At 37.9% G+C, this 25,679-nt stretch overlaps 1 long non-coding RNA gene across 4 annotated transcripts in view; it reads right to left on the reverse strand.

The window, feature by feature from the left end:
* The window catches only part of LOC128499871 (uncharacterized), a 374,046-nt gene that overhangs the window by 178,890 nt on the left and 169,477 nt on the right, over window positions 1-25,679 (reverse strand). The gene's annotated exons all lie outside the window — the stretch shown is intronic.

Raw genomic sequence — 25,679 nt, forward strand, 5'->3', positions numbered from 1 at the left:
GTAGATATGCATATATTTGTGTGATTTACATTTGTCTTTTGTTTTATAGACATTTTAATGACATCCGCATAAGCTGATTATAAACTAAAATAAATTAATTATATACATTTATCATTAAAAGATGATCAAAATTGTTTCCCCACTGTGTGCGATTTGAATTTTAAGAGGAAAAGCACCCAAGCTGTTGGGGGTGTGCAACACTTTTTAAACACAATGACATTTTGCTTTTATCTATTAACAGAAAATATTGTATTAGCCTTCTGTTGTGAACCAACCGTTTAATACTATACCCAGTTCTGTAAACAGGTTTAGCCATGCCAGTAAAAAAAGTCAAGCCAGCTATGGCTATGAAATCACTGGCTAATGTGGCAGCATTTCTAATTACCTATAATGATAAAAGCCTGAAGCAAACTCAGTTAATAAGTCATAACAATGGACAATTATCTGGCCAATTAATCACATAGGCCTTGGTAATGCTCTAAGGGTTGGAGCCAGAAGAGAGTAAATAGCACCAGAATGACTGCAAATATTTATTCCATTTAGAAGGTACCCTCAGTTATTGTAAAGCAGAATGATATCAAATTATATTTCTGTTATAATATTTCCCCATCTGTTTTATGTATTTTTCTATGTAGCGTGTTACATTACATACTTTTTGGTATTTTGGCACTGTCCATCATATTTCACTATTTATTTACGGTATATTTGTAAATATGCTCTTATTTTCTTTTCTTTCTCTCTCTGCTTATTTTCATTATCTGTAACATAACATCCACCTTGTTCTTGCCACGCTCTCACAAGCGTTCCCAGCTCCTGTTTGTATGCTTGGAGCAGAGACAAGCCTGCATCTACCTTGGAAGAGTTCAGACTGAAATTTATTTCCTTATAGTGAAAATGAAAGTTTAAATATCTATGTGTACGTGTCTTGAAAACTCCCACAAAATACATAAACCTTAATGGAACTATATAGCTTACAGATCCAAGACTTTCTTCTGACGGAGGACTCCAATATTTTGATCATCGGTAAATTACATAAATACATGTGATTTATATACATGTGTGTTCAGGATGCGCACTGTATAGACCTTCAATATTCATTTTTATATGTCCCAACTTAAAAGAAGAGATGCTATACAAAAATGACAAATTATATGTAAAGCTAAAACTTATGTATATACATTTTAGATATAACCATTGCAGACTAAGACAAGAAGTGTATGCATTTTGTGTCTTTTTTAATATATTTCATTTCAAATGTTTACAATTGTCATTCTGTCTTTTTGAAACCCTTCTACGTTAAGGGCACAATCCAGCCATCATATATATATATTAATACATACGATTGCTGAGTGGCCCCTTTAAAACGTCATGTTAAATTGCAGAATCCTAAAATAGGTTGCCCCTTTCCATGACCCCCCCCTCTTCCTAGCTATTCGGTTGATCAAATCTCCTGCCACATGCTATACTCACTCCTAGCCAGGCAAGCATTCTAGGGGGCCTAAAAAGGCTCCCATTAAGTGCAATGGGAGAGATTTCCTGCCTTGCTTTACTCCCAACAGCTGCAAGTCTGGAGCTACATATTTTCCTGAAGGTAATTGGTTTTATTTATATTTTTTTAACGTTTGATGAGTGCATATCAAAGTACTGGCAAAGTACTTTCATATGTATTGTTTCTTTAGCATCACACTTACATGCATACACATATACAGTGGATATAAAACACCTACACACCCTTGTTGAAATGCCAGGTTCTTGTGGTTTTCCACCTTTAATGTGACCTATAACATGAACAATTCAATTGCAAAACAAGCTGAAATCTTTGAGGGGGAAAAAACTCACAATAACCTGGTTGCATAAGTGTGCACACCCTTAAACTAATACTTTGTTGAAGTACCGTTTGATTTTATTACAGCAATCAGTCTTTTTGGCTAGGAGTCTATTAGCATGGCACATCTTGACGTGGCAATATTTGCCCACTCTTCTTTGCAAAAGCGCTCTAAATCTGTCCGATTGCGAGGACATCTCCTTTGCCCTCTTCTGATCACCCAACAGATGTTCAATTGGATTCAGGTCTGGGCTCAGGCTGGGCCATTCCAAAACATTAATCTTCTTCTGGTGAAGCCATGCTTTTGTGGATTTGGATGTGTATTTTGGGTCGTCGTCGTGCTGGAAGGTGAACTTCACCTTCCTAACAGACGTCTGAAGGTTTTGTGCCCAAATTGCCTGATATTTGGAACTGTTCATAATTTCCTCCACCCTGACTAAGGCCCCGGTTCCGGCTGAAGAAAAACAGCCCCAAAGCATTATGCTGCCACCACCATGCTTCAATGTCTGTATGGTGTTATTTGGGTGATGTGCGGTGTTGTTTTTGCGCCAAACATACCTTTTGGAATTATGGCCAAAAAGTTCAACCTTGGTTTCATCGGACCATAACACATTTTCCCACGTGCTTTTGGGGGACTTGATGTTTGTTTTGGCAAACTTCAGCCAGGCTTGGATGTTTTTCTGTGTAAGGTAAGCTTCTGTTTCACCACCCTACCCCATAGCCCATTCATATGAAGAATACGGGAGATTGTTGTCACATGTAGCACACAGCCAGTACTTGCCAGAAATTCCTGCAGTTCCTTTAATGTTGCAGTAGACCTCTTGTAAGCCTCCCTGACCAGTTTTCTTCTCGTCTTTTCATCAATTTTGGAGGGACGTCCAGTTCTTGGTAATGTCTCTGTTGGGCTATATTGTCTCCACTTGATGATGACTGTCTTTACTGTGTTCGATGGTATATCTAATGCTTTGGAAATTCGTTTGTACCCTTCTCCTGACTGATATCTTTCAACAATGAGATCCCTCTGATGCTTTGGAAGCTCTCTGCGGACCATGACTTTGGTAAATCCTACCAGAACAGCTGAACTTTATTTGTGATTAATCAAGAGTCACTTTAAATGATGGCAGGTGTGTAATGACTTCTATTTAACATGAGTTTGAATGTGATTGGTTAATTCTGAACACAGCCACAGCCCCAGTTATAAGAGGGTGTGCACACTTATGCAACCAGGTTATTGTGAGTTTTTTTATTATTTATTTCCCTCTCAAATATTTCAGCTTGTTTTGTAATTGAATTGTTCACGTTATAGGTCACATTAAAGGGGGAAAAAGTTCTGACATGATTTATCTTTGTCTCATTCTTTAAAATCACAAGAACCTGGCATTTTAACAGGGGTGTATAGACTTTTTATATCCACTGTAGATCTGAAAATTCTGATAATGAACTCCATCTGTGCCAGTATGATGAGTCAGAAGACCCTGGCAGCTTAAGTTTAAGGGGAGAACATTTGCCATAAAAGTTGTTAGTGATCAAAGTTTCTGTTTAGAATCTATAATTGTACAAAAATAGCAAACAAGAAAGTTCCTTTATAGAGATTTCCTAAAACAGTGCCAATATAAGTGTGACCATTTATCTCCTTAATTCAGGGGCGGAGGAGTCCTTCATTAAAAGGGGAAATATGGTCACCTTTGCCTAGAGCTCCAGATCCACTTTAACTTGGCCTCTTTACATGCTTTTTTCATGTATCACCTCTATGGGGAAGCTGGAAGTATTTTTTTAACGTTGAAGTATATGTGTTACGTCTTTGCCTTAACCCCGATCTTGGGAATGGTGCTTCTGTAGCACATTTTTAAATATTGCAAGCATATTTGGGACCTATGTACGTTTGTTCTTGTAATCAATGTTGTGCAATTGTGTCTTTTAACGTATGTGGACGTTAGCATTTTTTTTTATAAAATTGATTTATTGACAGTTTTCTGTGTCTACATAAAATACTGTGTTCTCAAGCATCTTGCCGCTGTTGGGTATTCATGAGGCACAAGAGTGATATATTAGGCCTGTTACTGTCGTAGGGTCCTTCAAAACAAATTTGTTGTGTTTCATTGTTTCTGGAAGTATTTATTTATTGCTTTATACAGTATAGTGTCATCATATTCCACAGTGCTGTACAATGTATAAACACAACTTTACAGGCCGTACATAATATAACAATTTGACTTACAGAAACAAGAAGTAAGGAGGGTCTAGCTCAAACTAGCTTACAATCCAGAAAAAGTTAGAGTATATTACACAAGAGGTAAAAGTGCCATTGTTAGGGATGGACCAGAGAAACTGTGGAAGGAATGTTACCATTGGAGAGAGGAAGATAAGAAGTTCAATTTTGGATAGAGTGTTTTTTAGGAATCATATAGACATCTAGTTAGAAATGGAGGCAAGGCAGTTAGTTACACGAAGAAGGGAGAGAGAGATGAGGACAGGTAGATCTGGATGTCATCAGCATACAGGTGGTATTAAAAGGTTTACATTTAAAAGGTTGAAATTAGTTTACCAAGAGAGGTAGGGTAAAATGAGAACAGAACGAGTGCTAGAACTGAGGCTTGGTGTACACCAACTGAGAGGAAAAGTGTTACTTGAGAAGGAGATGCTGAAGGTAGGATCTGAATCTGAGTCCAAAATCATGGAGAGTTTGAAGGAGAAGATGGTGGTCCACGGAGTCAAAAGCAGCAGAAAGGTCCAGTAGGATTAGCATGAGTAGCGACCCTTAGATTTAGCAATGAATTCTTCATTAGTAATTCAGTAAGGGCGAGAAAGTCGAGATCAGAAGCCACATTGAAGGGAGCCAAGTAAAGGGGTCAAGTAAAGACCGGTCCAGGTCAGAAGGGCCTTTTGAGAGAGACTGAATGTGCAAGAGAATGTAAGCAAGAGAATGTAAGTAGCGTGAGATAGAGTGTGTGTTAGCATGAGTGGTGTGAGAAGGAATGCGTGTGTTAGAATGAATGTGTCATTATAGTCAATGGGCGATATAATACATTCTCCAATCACTAGTATTTACACTAGTATTTCCAGTGTAATCAGTGACAGTTCTTTTAATCAAGTACAGAATCGATTTGCCGCATGTGTTTTCCTTTTTTGTAAATTTTTGGGGTTACCGTGAGGCAAATATTTGGAATCAATGGCTTCAACTGACGACCTTTCTGTGGTTATAAGGGAAGGGTTTAACATCTTTTTGTCCTTTTAGAGGTTGCTTCTTTTGAGAGCCAGAGGGGCGGTAATTGACTGGCCACCCTCCTGGCACCCAGAGAGTGCAGTGGATGGATTAACCCCTTTGTACCTGGAGTACTTAAAGGTACAGGTAGGTAGAATTATGGCAAATGTATCTACTTAGCACCCTCTATTCTATACTGTAAAGAATGGAGGGAGCAGGGCAAGTATGGGTGATCTCCATTTCTCTCCAAAGTGTTGAAGTGTATTTTAACCCTGATGGCAAAGAAAAGCTGTTTGAGAGCACTAACAAGCTGAGGGCAAAGATGGCACAGACAGGCTGTTTGGGGTTAGGATGGCACTGATGAGCTGCTTGGGGCAAAAGGCACTCACAAGCTGTTGAGGGCCAAATGTGACACTCACAAGCTGTTTAGGGCAAAGGTGGCAATGTGGGACATGTTGCTTGTTGAAGTTGGGGGCCCCGAGGCAATAACGCACCAGGGCCCTGTGGTTTCTATTTATGCCCCTGGAGAAGAGTATTAGAAGACTATTTGTAGGAAAGAGATTTGCTACAGTGGTTGAACAATAATTTAGGAATTTGTACATGGCACATGGCACATGGCTTCACAGCAATAATATGGTCATAGGAGTTTGAAGCATATGTTCAAAATGTGCCATTACAAATGGCAAGCATGTTTTCATAAAATAAATTAGGAGTGAGAATTCTGACGGAAACAATATAAAATTAAAGTGGTCTAAAAAAGAACTTTCATAACTTTAAAAGCACACTTTACTGACAAAAGTAGCCATGTTACGGAACCTTCTCCACTACCAACTGACAACATAGTAGTTCCAGTAGAGTGGTAAGGATGTCTGTGCTTTCATAAAAAAAAAACAATAAACTTTAATGAACGAAAAGTATCTTGAAACCACACAAATAGCATAAAACTGGCCTAGAAACAACTAAGATAAGGTAAAAAAAAAAAGCTTTACTGCCAAATTTTAAGGCGGCCATGCTTCAGGACTCCAACCTTTATCTTTAGTCAACATTCATAGAGTAAAAACCATCTAATGATATTGCATCAGAGAACAAGATGGGAAAGTGGCTACAAAATCAACAAGGTGATAAGAATGAGGAAAACGCTGCAAGGATATAGACAAGGTAGGTGAAAACAGAGCACAGATAAATATGGAAGAGCTTGTGCAAGCCCACAATGTCTTGGTAGATTGCTATCATGCACCACACGAAGATGTTTTTTTAACCAAAAATTATAGCACTGGCCATGTAGGACAAAAATAAGTATAACTGGAAAGTGTGCCAAATAATTTTCTGAATGCATTTATTACACAAGTTTTCAAAAACATTCCTAACAAGCTGTATTGATGTTCCTTGGTATGTCGGTCCTAGACCAAATGACAAAGCAGGTATTAATACTTCCTAGTGTCCTGCCGATGATTTAGAAGCATGATTGGAACAGCTCATAGGCCAAAGCTAATTCAAATTCACATGCTACTACATGCTGTAAATATGCAAAGTATCGATGTCCCAAAATCTGAGCCCAATTAACTAATTAAGATGTGCTTACTTTTACCAAAAATATTACAAATCTATCAAAGACAGAATGTTAAAAATGTTAATATCCATGCAGATTTTATTTAACTATATTTAGGTTACACAAAATCTAATTACATCGAAAAAAGATATCTTGTTTTAGTGTTCCAAGGTTTGTTATGTGACCAAAAATAATCAGCTGCAATACAATACATTTACATGTCTGTTTTGGCACAAGGTATCATAGGTTGACAAATCAGAAAAGTGGATATGTGAGAATTGGGTATATGACAACTGAACACTTTGCTATATGAGCATACACGGGCCAGTGGTTGGTGCATCGCAGGGAAGATTTGGCTAAATTATATCTGACAGAACACGGTTGTGCTTGAATAACAACATAACAAACCTAGCTTCCTCTCCACTGCCACATCAGTTCCGGTTAGTCATAGTTTCTCTAAGGCTTCTTTACAGACCGCAATAAAACCTATGCTATAGAATTCCTCAACAAGGGCTTGGAACTGTTGTATTTGCAGTTGGTATGTGATATAAAATCCTCTTACACAAAAACGTGGAAATGCAGTTTGTCAGTGCGAAACTAAAGCAAAGTCTAATTGAGAAATATCCATGACTTATTGGCCCTTTGACTCAATCCCAATGGACTTCACCATCAACTCAAATGGGCGTCGAGAGCAACTCTACAGGTCGCAACGCGTAGCTCAATAGCACTTGACGCAATTCAAGAGCAATTTGTTTTTTTTGTTGATGCAAAAGTTGTTTAGATGAGTGCTTTTGAGTTTTTCAATTTGAAATCAACCTGTAACTTGAATGTTTAACAATTACAACGTGTATTTTTATGTCCTTTTTTAAAGCACCACAGGGACTCGTTTTCATTGACTTTCTAGAAAAATCAAGCCTTGTACGTCATGAAATAATTATGTGTATATCTAAGTAAATGTAATCATGATGACTTGTCTCCGGGCAGCCCACATACCAGTAAGCATTTACCGCTGTGTAAGTGTTTACATTCTCTATGTGCAGAATCATTTGACAGATGTAGCCTCAATTTACGGGTTAGGCCAACTTTGCTAACTAAATAAAGACGCAACAACCAGAGCTGGGTTTGAAAGCGCCATCTGTGTTGTAAATATAGGTGCGTTAACAGAGAGAATGACTACTAGACATGAACAATTGGACTAAAAACAATTTGGGCACATTTTTGGTTCGTTTTTGGCCCATTCGTTTTCGGGCAGCGAAATTTGTTGCCCAGTGCCCACTTTCCCTCGCACTCTGACTCTCTTTGTGTCATTTTTGTTCACTCTTTCACGCTCTCTAAATGTTCCTGTACCTTCTTCGCCAACCACTTCTGCTTCTGCTGACAACGTTCACTTCCGCATCATCTTCCACATCTTCTTCTGCATTTTCTTTTATCTTCTCTTCTCTCTTCTATCTTCAATACTTAATCTTCTTTCTTCAACCACATCTCCGCAGACATAACCCGGAAACTTTGGCGGGGCTGCGGGGACGTCCTCTCCGATCCTTCAATCAGGGGAGATGACCTCCCACCAATACCACGAATAAATAAAAACACCATATGAAAATGAGTAGATTTCATTAGCTGACTGATGCATGCAAGAAAGAGGTCCATTATGTATGTAAATATATGCATTCATAGAAGGATTCAGTTCTGGAATCGATTTATACAGCAATTGCAACCAAACCTATAATTAAACTTAACACGTACTTTAGTTGGTGTCTTCTCTGCAGTATGGACAGGAACCATAGAAGATAATGAAAAAAGCAAGAGGACATTACAATAAATGTGATTACTTCCATTATAGTCAATGGACGATATAATACATTCTCCAATCACTTGGCAACACTAGGGTTTCCAGTGTAATCAGTGACAGTTCTTTTAATCAAGTACAGAATCGGTTTGCCGCATGTGTTTTCCTTTTTTTTTCCTTTTTTGTAAATTTTTTACCACTTTCCATGAGGCAAAGATGAGGACTCAATGGCTTCAATTGACAACCTTTCTGTGGTTACAAGGACTTAACATCTTTTTGTCCGTTTAGAGGTTGCTCCTTTTGAGAGCCAGAGGGGCCGTCATTGACTGGCTGCCCTCCTGGCACCCAGAGAGTGCAGTGGATGGATTAACCCCTTTGTATCTGGAGTACTTAAAGGTACAGGTAGGTAGAATTATGGCAAATGTATCTACTTAACAGCCTCTATTCTATACTGTAAAGGATGGAGGGAGCAGGGCAAGTATGAGTGATCTCTGTTTCTCTCCAAAGTGTTAAAGTGTATTTTAACCCTCATCATTTCACGAAATGAACGGAGTGCCCTAAGCCTTCATCTATTATAAAACATTTAATAAAAAATTAACTCATCTGTACTCCCACAGATATGTGATTGCAATAAAACTTAATATATCATATAAATGGGGGGGGGCTTGCCCCTGTCTTGCCACTCAAAGCCATGTAAAACAAAACAAAAAGTCCAATCGGACGAAAACAGCTTAAGCCTATAAGGGATGCCAAAGTCTGTGTGTCATAAGGACTATACAAAAAGTGCAAAAAGGGTAATTCTGTTTATTAAATGAAATACATAAACACAAAGGGATGAAAGCAGAGACAGGGAACCAATTACAGAAATGCCTTGTTTCAAACTATACAAAGCTCTTAATCATAGGTGTCTGTAAAAGCTTTGTGTAGCTCTAACATGTAAGGCGTTTGTGTCATTGGTCATGGAAGCTGCTTCTGTCCTACACTGATATACAGAAACATAGAAACGCATAATAAACATACACGCATAAACAAACCTAGACATATTATTACTATTGTTTATTGATTTATACAGCACCATCATATTCAGCAGCACTCTACGGTGGATAAACAAGATATAACAAGCATCAAATAAGTTTTCCTACAACGATATCCCCACACAAATACACGCACACACCTGCAGACACACTCACTCCATGGATTCCAGTGCCTACCTTCAGAGTATCTCTGTTCCTGTAGCTGCAGGTTGACGGCTGGAGGATCCTCACATGGTAACCATGATTCTTGCCTTTTCCGTACAGGCAGAGAAGCATGCAGCTTCCACTTTCTGTGGAACATGTGACTGAAAAAGGAGCTTCTTACAGGCTGAGCGTGTGGCATGTTAGGAAGCAGGAAGCTGACTCTGCCCTCACTGATGCCCATAATGGAATCTGACTGTGTCTCTGCAAATACACCTGCAGCATGTGAGGCCCCCATACACCAAGTGAGTCCCCATCTGGGCTTCCACATTAGCCAACACAAGAAGCAATATATACATGCCGTGCGACGCAGACACATGAATTCCACTGCAGCAAATAAGCAGCACCTATATGACCCATTGTTAATCCACCACCTGAAAAGAGAGGAGGGAAAGTGAGAGGAGGAAGACGAAAGAAGAGATAAAAGATTATGAAAGCGATGTCAGAGACAAAAATGGATACTGTAGCTGATCCTTTCATCCACACAGTAATAAGCATGCACGCCACCAACTATACGCACGACTATATATATAATTATTTAACCCTCTCTTCACAGTGCCAGGACCCAGCTAAGTGCAGCAATCAACCACCTTCACTAGTCCAATGACTGCCCAGACCTTCCTATTCCAGAATGTGACCTAACATGGCACCTGGTCCACCATTTTCCTGAACAGGAAAACTAAAGAAGATCCACATTTGGGTACCTTCGGGCCCAGATTCAGATACACTTCCTGTACCTTTCCTGAGAGGGAAATGCTGAAAGGGCATGCTGTGCAATGTAGTGCTCTCTCTTTAGCTCTCAAAAAGTTGGCCACTATGTTGCTGACAAGTGTGTAAAGCTACAATTATAGCCTGTATATTATGTTAGCAATTGCAAGCCATATTTATCTCAGCAGGAAGTGTCTAGAAGCTTCAACCCTTCCAGAGTTATGTGAGAGGCATGCGTTTTATTTTCATTATAATATCGCAGATTATGTTATGGAAGGGTTGCATAGTTGAGCTGTGAAAAACTACTATTTTGGCGGCACTTGAATATTTTCCTCAAACAATAATAACTAGACAAGTAACACTAGATTTATTTGGTGGTGTGATCAGGTAAAATTATCTTTGGGATTTATTTATTAATTGTCATGGTCCATTTGGTCACGGATGATTTATATATATTTTCCTAAATATTCGCCCTTTCTTCTTGCTGGATTTCAACTCCTCTCCTACTCAGTATGTACAACAATAAATGTTTTATTGACATTAACAATTTACATGGGTTAGTGTTTTGTGGATGAAAAGTAATCGCTTATTCATTTCTCCGTGCTCTCCTCTTTGTTATTTATTAGTTCCCTTCTACATTCACTGCTTTGCGGTGAAAATGTCAAATATTTCTCAAAGTCAATTACACTCTTTTTACAATTCTCGCTGCAGCCATTTAAAAGGGGAAAATAAAATCGCAGAGCAAATAAGTTCAGATAATGGAATTCAGAAAGCAATTACGTGGACTCAGAATCTGACGAGTTCTGCCAGTAATGTCACTCAGTACTGTCAATGGTGTGTTTTAGTAACCTGTTTCTATGGGCTCTGATAATCAGGCAATATTGATCTGTAATTCCTATTGTCTGACTTTTTGATCATCATTTTCAAACTGTATTTAGAAGATATTACCGCAAATATATACTGTGTATTTACTAAATATATATGTACAATATATATATATATATATATATATATACCTAAATAAAAATGCACGTTCCAACTCACAAATATCACTTTGCTTCCCCAGTTCAAACTCATCAACTTTTAAATTTGCATGCACTTGCAGACAACTTGTATGTTCGTTTAACATATTAGCATGCAAACTCATATGTCTTCAGTTGAATCTGCTCATTTGAGTTAACCCACAACTTGGTTGACCACTATTTAGTGAATAGACCCAATACATGAAATTCCAAGGTAGGCATGCACCAGTAATTGAGCATGCAGGACAATGTGTGGTGAATGTCTCGGCATGTGTATTCCTGACATGTGGTTAAACGTTCCCCAGGCTTTCTCATCAGTGTTTAGCGTGGTAGAAAATCCTGGAGACATTTTAGGGCATCTAATCCCTTCAGTAACAAATGTGTAATTGAAATTGCCATTAATAACCTAAAATATCCCTAGTTACATATTCCCAAAAATGCATGTGCATGTGCCTATTATCTCCAATGACTGCCTACCCAGGCCCAGTGCCCTACTACAACTGCTGCACCTCTTTGACCGTTCTTACTCTGGGGGATCTTTTTTTTTACATTTCCATAATATTGGGGAAATTCAGTCCTGCTCCACGGGCTGCATCTATCATCTGCCAAGGCCGAGTGCTCTACTACTTCTCCCACAGCTCTTTGACCTTCCTAACTCTGGAGGAACCTTGAAAACGTATATATTGAAAGGTGAGTCCAGAAAGTGTAGGGGCACTCCCTTTTTGGGAACACCCCTCCAATCTCATTCCGAATCAATAAAGGCCCCCAAATTTTGCCAGGACAAAGCAAATTTGTTGCCCCAAAAAAACAAACTAATTAACACACATGCACACATACTCACTAACACGCACTTACACATGGACATCCAAGCTCACACACAAAAACGTACACACCCATGCTCACACACATCCATGCTCACACACATCCATGTTCATACTTACACATCTGTGCTCACATGCTTACACATATACATCTGTGCTTACATGCACGTACAGGTCCGTGCTCACACACACGTACACATACAGATCTGTGCTCACACAAACACATACATATATGTGCTAATACACATCCATGCTCTCACACACACATCCGTGCTTACACACACACTCACACATACAGATCTGTGGTCATAAACACTGATACATATATGTGCTCATACACATCCATTCACACATACACATCCATTCTCACACATACATATCTGTGCTCACACACACACATCCTACCTTACACACACATACATATCCATTCTCGCACACACACATGTATATCCATGCTGACACTAACACATACAAATCCATGCTCTCACACATCCATACTCACACACTTACACATACATGCTCACACACACACACATCCATGCTCACAAACACACATACATACACGCTCACAAAGATATACACTTTCTCTCTTCACCACCTACCCCTCTCCCTACTTCCCTTACTTATTTCTTGACTGCTCACATGCTGTCAGAGCAGCCTCACGTTTAACCACTGCGTCAAGTAACGCAAGGTCATGTGATCTCACGGCTAATCATGATAGCGTAGGAGCAGCCAAGAAAATTTGTTTCTGCCTCCCCAACGGACCTATAGCCGTGAATGGAGACTTAGACCCAGAGACACCGCGTGAGAGGAGAAATATGTTTCTATCAATATAAAGGGTAGTGTCCTAAGGGAAAGGTATGATGATAATGGGGAACTAATGCTAGGTGAGTATGGAGAAGAAGAGAAGTTATGTTAGAGGGTATGAAGATGCAATATGGGGTGATGAAGGTAATGGATAGAGATTTTGGTAATTAGGGGATAATGAATGTTGTAGATCTCTGATTGCGTTATATTTTAGGGAGTATGATGATGTCAGGTGCAGCTCTTCACTTAATCACCTTACACATACATATAGACACACAGCCACTCTAACACCATACAGTTACATTTACATAAAAACAGCAGTCCAACATTTACATACATACAGACACACCGGTATATGCACAAGTTGATGGACATTTGAGGAACCTTTTTTATTTAATGGAAAAACAAACAGAACAGAGTAGTTCAAACTTCAAAATACAGAATAAAATCTTAACTAACTACGTAAATTCATAGATTGCCTTTATAGCCATGAGAGAGAGGCTGTGCCAAAAATATTTTTCAGGTTTACATTTTCACAAGCATTTAGTGCATCCATACTTTTATAACAGAAAAGTACATTTCTGTACCTAACTAAACACCTACTAACAATTAGAGAGGCATTGCTTACACTTTTATTTTTTTGTTAATCAGATTACATTTTTTGACAGTGGTAACAGAGAAGATTTTGTAGGTTGGATGAAATTACACTGTGAGCTGAATTTTTATCAAATAGCTTTAAAATACTTTTTCTGCACCATGGGGAAGGTTATGCACAAGGGTTAATCTTCTAGAACTAATCTTGCCTTGGGTAAGTGCCCTCTGCTCGCTGCAGTTCTTAGAACACAATGTTCATCATTTGTCCTTTAAATGAGGGACACCAGCAGATTCAGGGTCCATGAGGGAGAATTTATTAGCCATTTAATATTTTTAATGATGATTGCTGTCATTCCCCAGGCTCTTCTGATCGTTCATTCTAGCACAAAGAAAATAGCAGACCATCCCTGCTAATCAGCACTCATTATTATGTGTAAAAGCAGAAATATATTCACATACATGTCTAGAGAATGTGGAGCTTATATTTTTAAATACAGAAAGAGAAGGCAAAAGCTGACAAAAGAAAGGGATGGAGTGGCGCTCAGATAAGAGGTTGCCTTCCTAGAAGATGCATAATTTAGAGAAAATGTGCGTTCCCTGGGTTATTTTTGGTGTACACCATATTTTAAGATATAGGGCTGTGGACTGCTTCAGACTTAAGGCATTGCAGGTAAGCAAAGTGTGTTATTTAGTCAGGTAGCCGCATGGAGCCAAGTCTTAAAAGAGTTGGACTGAGAAAGGAGCAAAATGATTCTCTTTGTGTAATGGGAATTCTGTGCTTTTCATATCCCGGCCTGTTCCCCAGGTAATTCTGCTTCTTCCACACATCGGCTACCAGTGGCATCTCATGTCAATCTCTTTAGTAACCAGTCGCAGGGAGAAAGTTTGTCTCTGACAGGTGATGGCCGTAATCCACCAACTGATCTGTCAGCAAATATTAACCACATTTGAAGCTGAACCACTTTTCCAGGAGAAGGTGAAAATGAATGACATTCCGAGGCATAATTTAAATTAACTATGAAGATTGCTGCGTAATATCAGATTTTAATGATAATTTCTAATTAATATAGAACTATGTAGCTCACATATTATTAGCGTTGCGTTTAATGTGACAAGATAGCACTAAGGCAGAAACTTACACATATCTTTAGGCCAGTATAGTAGAACTTTGGTTTGCTGATAGTAGGGGTAAAACCTGATCAGTCTTTCTCCCACAAGGAGAAAATGCTCTGGTTAGCAAATGTGACACAATGTTCTGCTGTATTTTCGCAAGATCACGGACAGATTTTCTAGGACGCCCAGCACATGTATGCAAGGTATAAATGCCTCCTTTGAAAGACCCTAAACCACCTTGACATATATTCCAGCATATACACCAGTACACAAACAAAATAAAGTAAATAAGGGGATTGTAAAAAGGATGTGAAGACTTTTGTCACTTTTGTCTGTTTGAACCCCTTCATGACACAGGGTTTTATTTGTTTGCCATTTTCAGCCTACCTTTTTTCACCTATGATCCCCCTTTTCCATGTTAATTTAAACCATACAAATTATATATTGTTTTTTATCTGGTCCCTAAAAGATTTATGTTCAACAGCAATATCTAAGTAGAACAACACCTCATATAGATACGTTTTTTATTTTATAAGGGAGCAAAATGCTTCCATACATAACACACTATTTTTTATTATTATTTTTGAACTTTTGATTAGGTGCAAGAAAGGTTTTTAATGTATATTTTTACTGGGTAGGGCAAGATGTATCTGGGCACCTAATTTTCTACTTTTTTTTTCTTTCTTTCTTCATATTATTATTTTTACTTTTTTACACCTTTTTTTCTGGAGGCCTCTTTGAGGTCTATAAAGACCACAGGGATCTCTCTTGGAACTGGATAGTACTGCTTATGATGTCATGGTGACCTCACTGGTATCTGTTTATTATTCTTTAATTTTATTCAATTTAATTTTATATATCTTATATTTTTTATATTTTTAAAATCTTTTAAACATTTTTGAACACAGTTTATCCCTCTTTTTACTTTGATCGACACTTCTTCACAAAGTGATCAGCAATCAGGACTCAACTGCCCTTTCAGAGATTCTATAGGATGATGCTAGCATGTATTCAAAAATCCATTGGTAAGAACAATGGAAAATAACTCCAAAAGAATAACAACATGATAATGAATTACATTTGTAAATGTGTAATATGCCAGACTACTTTCTAAGTACCTTCTGTGTAATTTGGCTGCTGCTACTTCTGTTGAACTCTCTGCCATTTCAGGGTGTGATGGTTCAATCCGAAAGAAAGATCATTAACACTGGTGATGCCCTTTAATGAGCTGTTGCGTGTCTAGGAACATGCCATTTGTGTGTGCCAGTCCCTTTTTGACTCGCCTCATCAATCCCTGGCACAGCAGGGGTATCAAGACAGCCAGTAACACTCTCTGAACTGGCTTTGCTTTCATGTTTCTGGATGGAGATATCTGCACCTAATCCTAATGAATGCAAATTATTCCATGCACTCACTGCTTATAGTTCATCAGTTCTGTTCAGCTTCCATCACAGCATTTCTCATGCTACAACACATATCTAGAGGGAATGGGTTCTGGAAGAAGAAGCACTGTTTGAAGCCACATGCCATAGAAATTAAATTCACTGTGCTGGTTTAAAAATGGGTTCCGTTTTCTCATCTCCCTAATGTTCTTGTTTTGTATACCAGACGATATTCTTTAGTACAAAAACCATTTTTACAGTCCAGATGTGTCGATGTGATAAAGGAAGCAGAGTTAACCTGCTTATTTACTGTACATGTTGAAAAAAGCAGGTAGAATAAAGTTTGTTAGATTGGTGCGCTTGGGGATATTGAGCTGGTGCTTCAGCTTTTGCAATGTAACACATTCCTATATAAACCCATATCTTATCATGAGCTCAACTTTAAATTTAAAATAAAGAGACATATGGAAAGTGATTTAAACTGTTATTATTGTAATCAGATGAAATGCTGGTTTGGGGTACAGAAAGCACTTTCCATTTAGGTGAACTATATAATTTCATTAAAAGAAACCAAAATATACAGAAAGGGGAGAGCAGGACCTAAAAAGCACATAAGGCATATACATTTAGAGTAATAATGACCAATAAATATATAGCAATAAATACAAAAAAAAGAATTCAATGCATGCCCAGCAAATACTGTTGCAAAGAATACCTACCTGATGCATAGATATTGGGGATTCACTCATGCCATATGGCCATATGTGACATAATCCCCAATATACCCAAATTTGACCGTAGATACTGTGCATTCCGGTAGAAAGTTCTCTCCTGGCATCCACCAAACCCAGATTCCCCCAGATGAAGTGAAGCGTGATTGATCACTCCAGAGAACAAGACTAGTGGCGGTCTGCTTTACACAACTCCAGGCGACGCTTGCCATTGTACATAGCGATCTTTGGCTTGTGTGCATAAATGAATTATTTGCATGTAAGCATCAAAAGTTTTTGTGTTCCAATAATGTTTTTATTTCCACTCTAGGTATGAACAATTCCTAAATTTCAGAACACTACTGATAAATGTCCGGTTTTAGTGTAAACCATCTGTTTCATGGACATGAATTTGCATTTTTTTCAAATTGGTTTTCTATAACAAAGTCAGAAATTTGATAGAGAAGAAAACATTCTGCTGAAGTATGTCAAGCTGACGAATTGACCAGTAAAAAAGTGGGTTAACTAGAATAATGCTTGGACAGCAGGTTGAGCAGTTGGAAATGCCACAATGAATTGGCCCATGATAACATCTCAGCCAACAGGAAAGGTCCTGAAATTGTCCTGTCAAAGTGAAATATAGAATCTCTCAAAGGCAGGAAGAAATAGATTTTTTTTTAAAAAAAAGGCAAAAAAAAAAAAAAACTGTGACATAATTGTGGCTATAAGAGGTGACAAATTCTTAAACAGTTCTGTCATGGTTTAACGGGAAATGTTTCATTTCAGGTAGACGATAGGCTGTGGCATCTGAGAATCCCGAACAGGACAGTTTTGAGACATGAGAGATAGTTTGTCAAGTGCTGATATGCTACAGTTTGTGCATCATATCGACCTTGAAATGTCATTGTTTTGATAAGAGCTTTGGATAAGACCAGAGCTGGCTTTTCCATTTGATATCTGCTTCCACATGTCGTGGTATGAGACCTCAGACATTGAAGTGATTCTGATCACTATTCAAGAGGATAAGAAGACATGTTTAAAGGAAATGCAGATTATTGCAACAGATAAACACCTATGAGGGCAGACGTGGATCACGGCTTTGTCTTTTCAAGACAGACCGGACAATGAATGCTGCTGGCAAATCCTCAGGGAGTGGAAAATGTCTTATCTATTGTAGCTTAAAGTATAAACAGAAGGGGGAAAAATAATGTTATATAAAATATAATGTATAATGTAGCCCTTAAAGAAGAATTTCCTTGGATTATGGTTATTTCTAGTATAAAATTAATTGTGTCATTTTCTGCTTTAAAAAATCTAGTTTCCAGACAATGTTTTTAGCTGCATATTTGTCATTTGTAAATGTTTTAACTTTAGTCTACTAGAGAAACACTTTGACTCGTTATCCTATGGTAAACAAATAACCATGGTCTCAGTCTTAATTACTCAAAAGGACCCAATGACTTATGAAAGACTATGAAATAATACACTTAATTAAGAAAACATGGCTTCATTATCAATGCCTTAGAGATTCAGCACAGTTTGGTGTATGAGCAAAGAAAGTCAAAACAAAGATAAAGAAAGGGAGTATATTGAAATATGGGGGTTATACCGTTATACCCAACTTTCTTGCCTAGTGCAGACTGCATGGTAGACCTCCAATTTCCATCCATGTCCAACAAAGTGTTTGTTCATTCAGCTAACTGGGGATTTGCAGAAGTATTGCAGTGAATTGAAACAGGGTGACCATCACAGGGGGGTTTTTATTGCAAGAAGAGGTGGCCTGGAGAAGCCCATTTGAGGTTGGTCCTTCAGAATACATTGTAATGTTTGTGAATACAAATGTTCCAGCTACCCTGCCTTTGCAATGATGCAAGATGATGCATGATATTCTCTATACCGGTTTAAGAGTTTTTGAAGTCAAAAATATTTCTCTTTGGCAAGTTATTTTTACCTACAGTACTTTTGTGACACTATCACTTGAAGCAAGATGGCATTTTAACACAATCAACTGAGAAAAAGAGGAAAAGCATGCAACAGTTCTGTCACTGAAACTTCAAGAGCATCAGACAAACCACAGCTGTTCACTGCATTAAAATGCTGAGAGATAAAGGACTCGGGCAGATTGTGTGAGATAAGCAGCCTATGAGGAGACCCCTAGGGGCATAAAGAAAGAATTTTATGTGTAGAAAGTGGATAGTAATACTTGCTGAAGCTACCACATAAACTGTACTATAGCATACTTAGTCTGTAATTTCTATTTGCACCATAAATACTAAATAGCAATGTCTTTATATCTTCTGACACCCTGACTGGCCACATAATGTAAACATATGGTGGGCTGGTGGGCTTGTAGTCAAAACAAAGATAAAGAAAGGGAGTATATGCTAGAACCTGGGCATGATAGGCATGATAGGAGTGTGATTGCTGTTAATCATTATATATATATATATATATATATATATATATATATATATATATATTGTTATTGATTTTTTGTCTAATTTTGGTGTGTTACTTTTAATAAAAGTGTTTTTTTTGTTTTTGTTTTTAAAGGTGTGGGGGGTCATTTTCGGTTTCAGTCAAGTGAATGCTAAATTTTCAGGTCCAGATTTTTCATTTCGGTGCATCCCTATATATATATATATATATATAGATAGATAGATAGATAGATAGATAGATAGATAGATAGATAGATAGATAGATACTAGGCCAGACACTAAAGTGATTGGGGTTATGCTGCATTATTGTCAATGTCTGGCTCAATGTATAGTGATAGGTGTTATGTTGTACCACGGTCAATGGGTGCCTCTGTATATAGTGATAGGTTTTATGCTGTACCACCGTCAGTGCGTGCCTCAGTATATAGTGATAGATGTTCTGCTGTACCACTGTCAGTATTTGCCTCACTATATAATGTTAGCAGTTATGCTGTACAACCGTCAATGTTTGCCTCAGTATATAATGATAGCAGTTATGCTGTACCACCGTCAATGTCTGCCTTAGTAAATAATGATAACAGTTATGCTGTAACCCTGTCAATTTTTGCCTAACGATAGAAGCAGTTTTAAAGTGTGTGTGTGGGGGTCCCACGTACAGGATCCGCCCCAGGTGCCAAATACTATAGGTACGCCCCTGCGCACAACAGTTTTTCCCAATTTTTTTTTATCCTTTATGCGGCCAGGAGCCTCCGCTCGTGATTCGTTCATAAGTTACTTATGCAGTGAGAATTTCACCTTTAAAAAAACATTACAGTAAGTAATACTGTTGTGTAACTAATACTACATTATCACACTATAATGTAGTGTTATTAACCATGAGCGAGCTGTACCAAAAATATAGAATAACAATTTAAATTTAACATTTGCAGAAGCATATTGTGCGCACAAAATATTGGCTCTGGGAAAATTTTTGCACAAGAGAAATTTTCTGCGCACACCACCTAAGAAAAATTAGAGGGAACATTGGGGAAGGGATGTCCTTATGGTGCACGTCAAGGCTCTGCCCTGTTGCAGAAGTGGTCCAGGAGGCCAGAGTAATGTTGATGTAATGTTTCTCACTTCTCTTCCTCTAAGGATCTGAAAAAAGAAGAAGAAAAAGAGAACAAGAAGACAAATCAAACACACTGAACAAAATGATTAAAAATCAGTTGTTATCCATCTGATGGCCCTAAAGGCTTTGTTTTGAAAAAAAAAAAAAAGAATAGCCTACCTGTCACATCATGGTTACAAGCTATATCTTGACAATAGTAATTTACATATATGCAGTTGGACTGACATTATCTACTCAGGAATGATGGGATGTAAGTCACTAAGCATGTAGAGAAGCAACATGATGGTATCTCCAAATGTACGTAGAAGCTAAGGATAGCAAGGCTTTGATCCATTAAAGATAACAAACATACTTTGACATTTATCTGATCATGAACACAATGGGACTGAATCTGAAAACTAATTCATTTAATGTTCAGATGCTTCAGAAAAATGTAGGATGAAAGATTCCTTGGGTATCAGTGACACCTATGGGTATTTACCAATTTCAATGCCACCAAACTGTTATACATTATTGTAAGCTCACAACTGTAGGCCTCTATTTTCCTTATGTTCTAGATGGGCAATTTATGTGATAGAGGGGCTGCCACCTTCCCAGACTTTCCATCCTTTGCATAGACAGCCAAAGCCAGCCTATAGCGCTGACATGTGATTCACATTTTATATGTGCGTATATTCTTATATACCACAGCAATAGGATCTGATCTAGCTGTTAAAACACAAAACTAAGAACGGCCCAACATTAAATAAATATAAAACAACACGCTAGATATTGTAGAATTTATGAACAATAATAATCATAATACAAATCTGATACTTTATTTGAAGTTTCAAAATCACAGCAGTAGTCGAATAAGCTTAGCCACTGAACAAATGAAGGTTACATATTACTTTAATGCCACTATAACAAATGGAGTGTGGTGACAGATGTGTGGGCAGACATGCATTAATAATTTGAAAAATACAAATATCAGTGCACATTCACAGCAAACATAAATGGCACCTTTATTTTCTAACTAGATATTTTGACCTTTAGCTAGACACTTTCGGGTTGGCAATGAATTGGTTAATGCTGTTTATGTGGTATAAATACACGGAATCCCTGGCGTACACACATGTGATGGTGCTGATGCGTTCCATACTTTCACCACTTATTTGTTGTGTTACACAGTTGGGCATCATGAATTTTGTGCTTCATTTTTATTACACTATTTTTCTGACACTGGAAATGCTACAGTAGATCTGAGTCCCGGGACTAATTGACCCAAGATCTCCCAAGAGGGTCTCCTCAAGTGTAAAGGTGAGTCCAGACACGGACTGCCTTGCGTGCTGTTTCAGCATGGTTACCAACTGACCAACACTAATGAGGCTCATGGGGGCCAAAAATGTATGTCTTAGGTTTTGGCTAAGATCAAGTGACTACCTATCAGAGAAGGGAAGTAGACTTGTTAATTCGTTTTCGTACCAAATATATTTTTAAGGAAAATATCATTTTTGGTGCATTTGTATGAATCAAAGAAAATGAAAACACATTGCAAAAGTGACGACAATTAGTTTGGATTTGTTAGGTTAGTTTCCACCTGTAGCCGCCATAAGAAGCCATTTTGGCACCATTACAAGCCGTTTTCCTGCTCCTTCATGAGGTAAAGTGGGAGGGACTGTGTGGGAGGTTACATATCAATAACTGAATAGGTAGGAGTGGTCTCATTGTTTGTTATGACTGTGATTGATGGGTCCAACAACCTGTGGGAGTTTTCCCTTGCTTTTTTTGGCCAATCAGCATTTACAAGGGGAAGTGACAAGCATTAGATATATAAGTGTGCTGACACCATTTTAACTTGTCAGTAGCAGCAGATACAGACTGATGGGAGTTAGAATGGGAGTGATAGTTAGCTTAGCAGAAGCTGAGATTGATGGCCATTAGTTACTCATATATAATAATGCAATTATTAATTATTAACTAATAGTTTATTTTAGTGCAGAAAATGTACTGTTGTGGGGTTGATTGGAGAAGCTGTAGTGACTACTGTAATGTACTACAGGGACTGCAGCAGACATTTTTCCTGTGTTCCTGAGTAGAGTTTAGTTGATTAAGACAGTTGCCCATTTATGCTACTAGCCAAAAGTAATCATTGTGGACTATATTTTGAATTTTTCGTATATTAATCATATCACATTTGATACATTTTTACTTTAAGTACAGAATTTCCCATCTACAACTCAGATTGTAGACTGTACAACTGTAAAGGGCAAAAGAAGTGCCAAAGGTTTCTTAAATAATGAAATCCAACTATATAATACATTTATAGCGAGTAAAGAAATTGATCCTTTCATTTGCAGTGAATTGCAAATTTAATTTCACTGAAATGTATAGAGAGTGCGATATATATATTGCTCACCCAAGAGTCCTTGATATTTTCTTACACAACCCTATGTATGCCTTAGGCTTCTCTGGTATAGCAGAATGGAAGAAATGTATTAAAGCACTGTGATATTACTGTAAGCATACATTAGAAATCCCCATTGATTTGCGACCAATACATTTTCGAGAGCCTCAAAATAAATTGAATTTTTAGATAGCATAATTACAACTTTAACACCACTAAATTACAATTTCCACTGATGCTGTAGACTCAGTTCTACATTTGCTGCTGGGATCAACAATTTACAACCATACACAAGAGTATAGCTTTTATTGGTGGGTTACAAGGAAAAACATCTTTTTGCAGTAGATGTAAAGGTGAAAAAAATGTTGCTGTCGCATGGTTGAGGACATGAGGATTTTCTTTTTATGAATGCTGGGATCATAAATATTTAATTCTGTATGATAGGCTCCTTCAGACGGTCAAAATATTAACCCTGAGTAAGCTTGTAACTAAAGTTTTGTATGTGATATTACTGTTTCTTTTTAGATATGGGCAAATTAATTTGGTCTTGATCTATACACCTTGCCAGTAGTGGGCAAATGTATATGGAAGCTGAGTGAGCCAACATGTTTCATCTTTTCCTATCCTTTGTTCTCATCTGGAAGGATGCTGCCAATTACTTTTGCACCTGGGAGTGGAGTGTGAAGGCCCAGCTCCATGGTCAGCTCGTCTACCTCTATTTGTTTACACATAAACTCAAAATTAAGAAAACCCTGCCAATTTAGGCACCCTGGCACCATAGGAGTAAGTAATGTATTTCAAAGCAATACATTGGCTACCTGTCTGAAAATTAATTATGATATTTGTTAGATTGATCATATTGCATCAGAAATGTCATTGCACGCCTAGATGGCCAATCCCTGGGAGAGATACTATGACAAATTTGGAGACTCTCGTTAAGGGCATAAGTTCTGTTTAGCCATATGAGACAAGTATAAACAAATATTGAAAAGGGGCAATTTGGTGGAACAAACATGTAAAATAACTCCATGAAGATCGATGAGATTCATAAAAGCTGACCAGCGTGTGCCTTCCATTGATTAGATAAAAGATCCAAAAAGCTTCCAATCCATGATATATGTGGTCCCTGTGGCTAATCCTCTGGTTTAAAATGTGGACCCTGCTGCAATTTGGTTAAAGCAACCATTACAAACTCTTTGTAATCGTCCAGAACATCAATAAATGAAATGACCATTTCTGTAAGGTTGAAATACCATCCGAATGACATTTCTTTGTCTTTTTACAAACAGTCAAATCTTGGTCGTGCCTTTCCAATCTCCAAAGTCTACAATAAAGGCATGTGACCGTAATATTATCTCGCGTTCAATATGATTAATTTTCTTTTCTGTTAAAAAAAATACAATGGCGATGCTTGAGTGGTTTTGTTGCATAGAAGGTGAAAGAGGTTGATTTGAATTAAATGTTGTTTAAATAGGTCTCGCTCAGCTTGGTCAAACTTTATTAAATACAACATTCCACCTAAAATCTCATTTCATTATCTTGCAGAGTTAAATTAACTTTTCTAAAATAACACAGTGGAAAATGGAGTAAAATGTCAGAACTGCAAGAACATAAAATGCCCTGTGTCACTATATACCATAGATTTATATAGACTATTAAGGTGAGTGATAGGGAGGGGTATATGAAGCTAGGAAGAGAAAGTTATACAGAGCAGTTCTACGGCGCAATAGGCGGAATTCTATACTGAGTGACAAAGTAGACTCAATTCTGAAAAAAGAAAAGTCTAAGCTAAAAGTCTAATGTGATGGAAATAATCTAAAATATAAATCAAAATGCATTGGCATAGAACTTCTAAATCTGAAAGTGAATCTAAAGCAGTCACATAGTTTATAATTTAAAAAGTACCTCATTTTTGTCAATAAAAAGTGACACATCTCACCGAGATGTTATTATCAGGGTGAAATTATCCATGCACAAAACAGTTTATGTGCATGATGCTGCTGTTGGCTGCAAATACTATTCTGCTAGAACGGTAATATATATATTTTTAAAAAATAAAGGCTTCTGTTGTTTTATCTGTGCAGCACCAGATTGAGGCCCTCCAGGTCCCACAAGCAGATGGCTTTTGCCCCCCTCAGCCTTTACCATGGTACATAGGCTGCAGCATGACATAAATATAGGTTTATTCACTAAAGTGAGAGTTGAAGAGAGTTTTAGAAGAGGTGCTGAACTTTACTACATGTTTAGTCCTAGATACCCTTCTTCTGTCTTATTGTGTACATCCTACACCCAGCCACTCTATTTCATAAACCAATGAAGTACACAATGAGCACCGCAAATCTGGTATAAACTCTTTCATTGAGCACCTCTTAGTCTCCTTGTTCCAGCACTCTCTGTTTCAATAGGTCACACAGAGGTGATGTAAAAGCTGTGGGATGATTGTTGTGACTAGACAGGGAACTTTCTACATGACCCTGTCCATGAGACTTTTGAAATATTAACCCTTTACTAGCCCATCGTAAAGATGTACTGACTCACCAAATTTGTTACCAACGGTCCTCGTGGAAATCTAGACTTCTCATTATTTAAAGATACTGTTAATTGACAAGCATTCATGCAGGGATATCAACCATTACATACTGGGAGCAAAAGCACAAACTGAGAGATTGGGATGCTAGCAGTGTAGAATAGAATGGAGTCAGCTCCAGATTGTGTAACCCTGATAATTTACCCCTTTACCATATGTCCCCATGATTGGGGCAAAAACCCTGAGACTCGGGGGTAAACCCTGAAAGTTCCCAGGTATGGACAGGACGCTTGTAAAACTTATGAACAAAGAAAAGGAATCCCAGCACTCCAAACAGCTTCCAGTCTCTAGGACACTTTATTTAGCGAGAACAAACAAAAGCAACGTTTCGGGCAAACAGGGCCTTTGTCAAGCTTGTAAAACGTATGTCTTTTTAGAGCTATGTCCATGCCCACATGATTAA

The sequence above is a fragment of the Spea bombifrons genome, chromosome 6 (assembly GCF_027358695.1).
Source record: "Spea bombifrons isolate aSpeBom1 chromosome 6, aSpeBom1.2.pri, whole genome shotgun sequence".
Lineage (NCBI taxonomy): Eukaryota > Metazoa > Chordata > Amphibia > Anura > Pelobatidae > Spea > Spea bombifrons.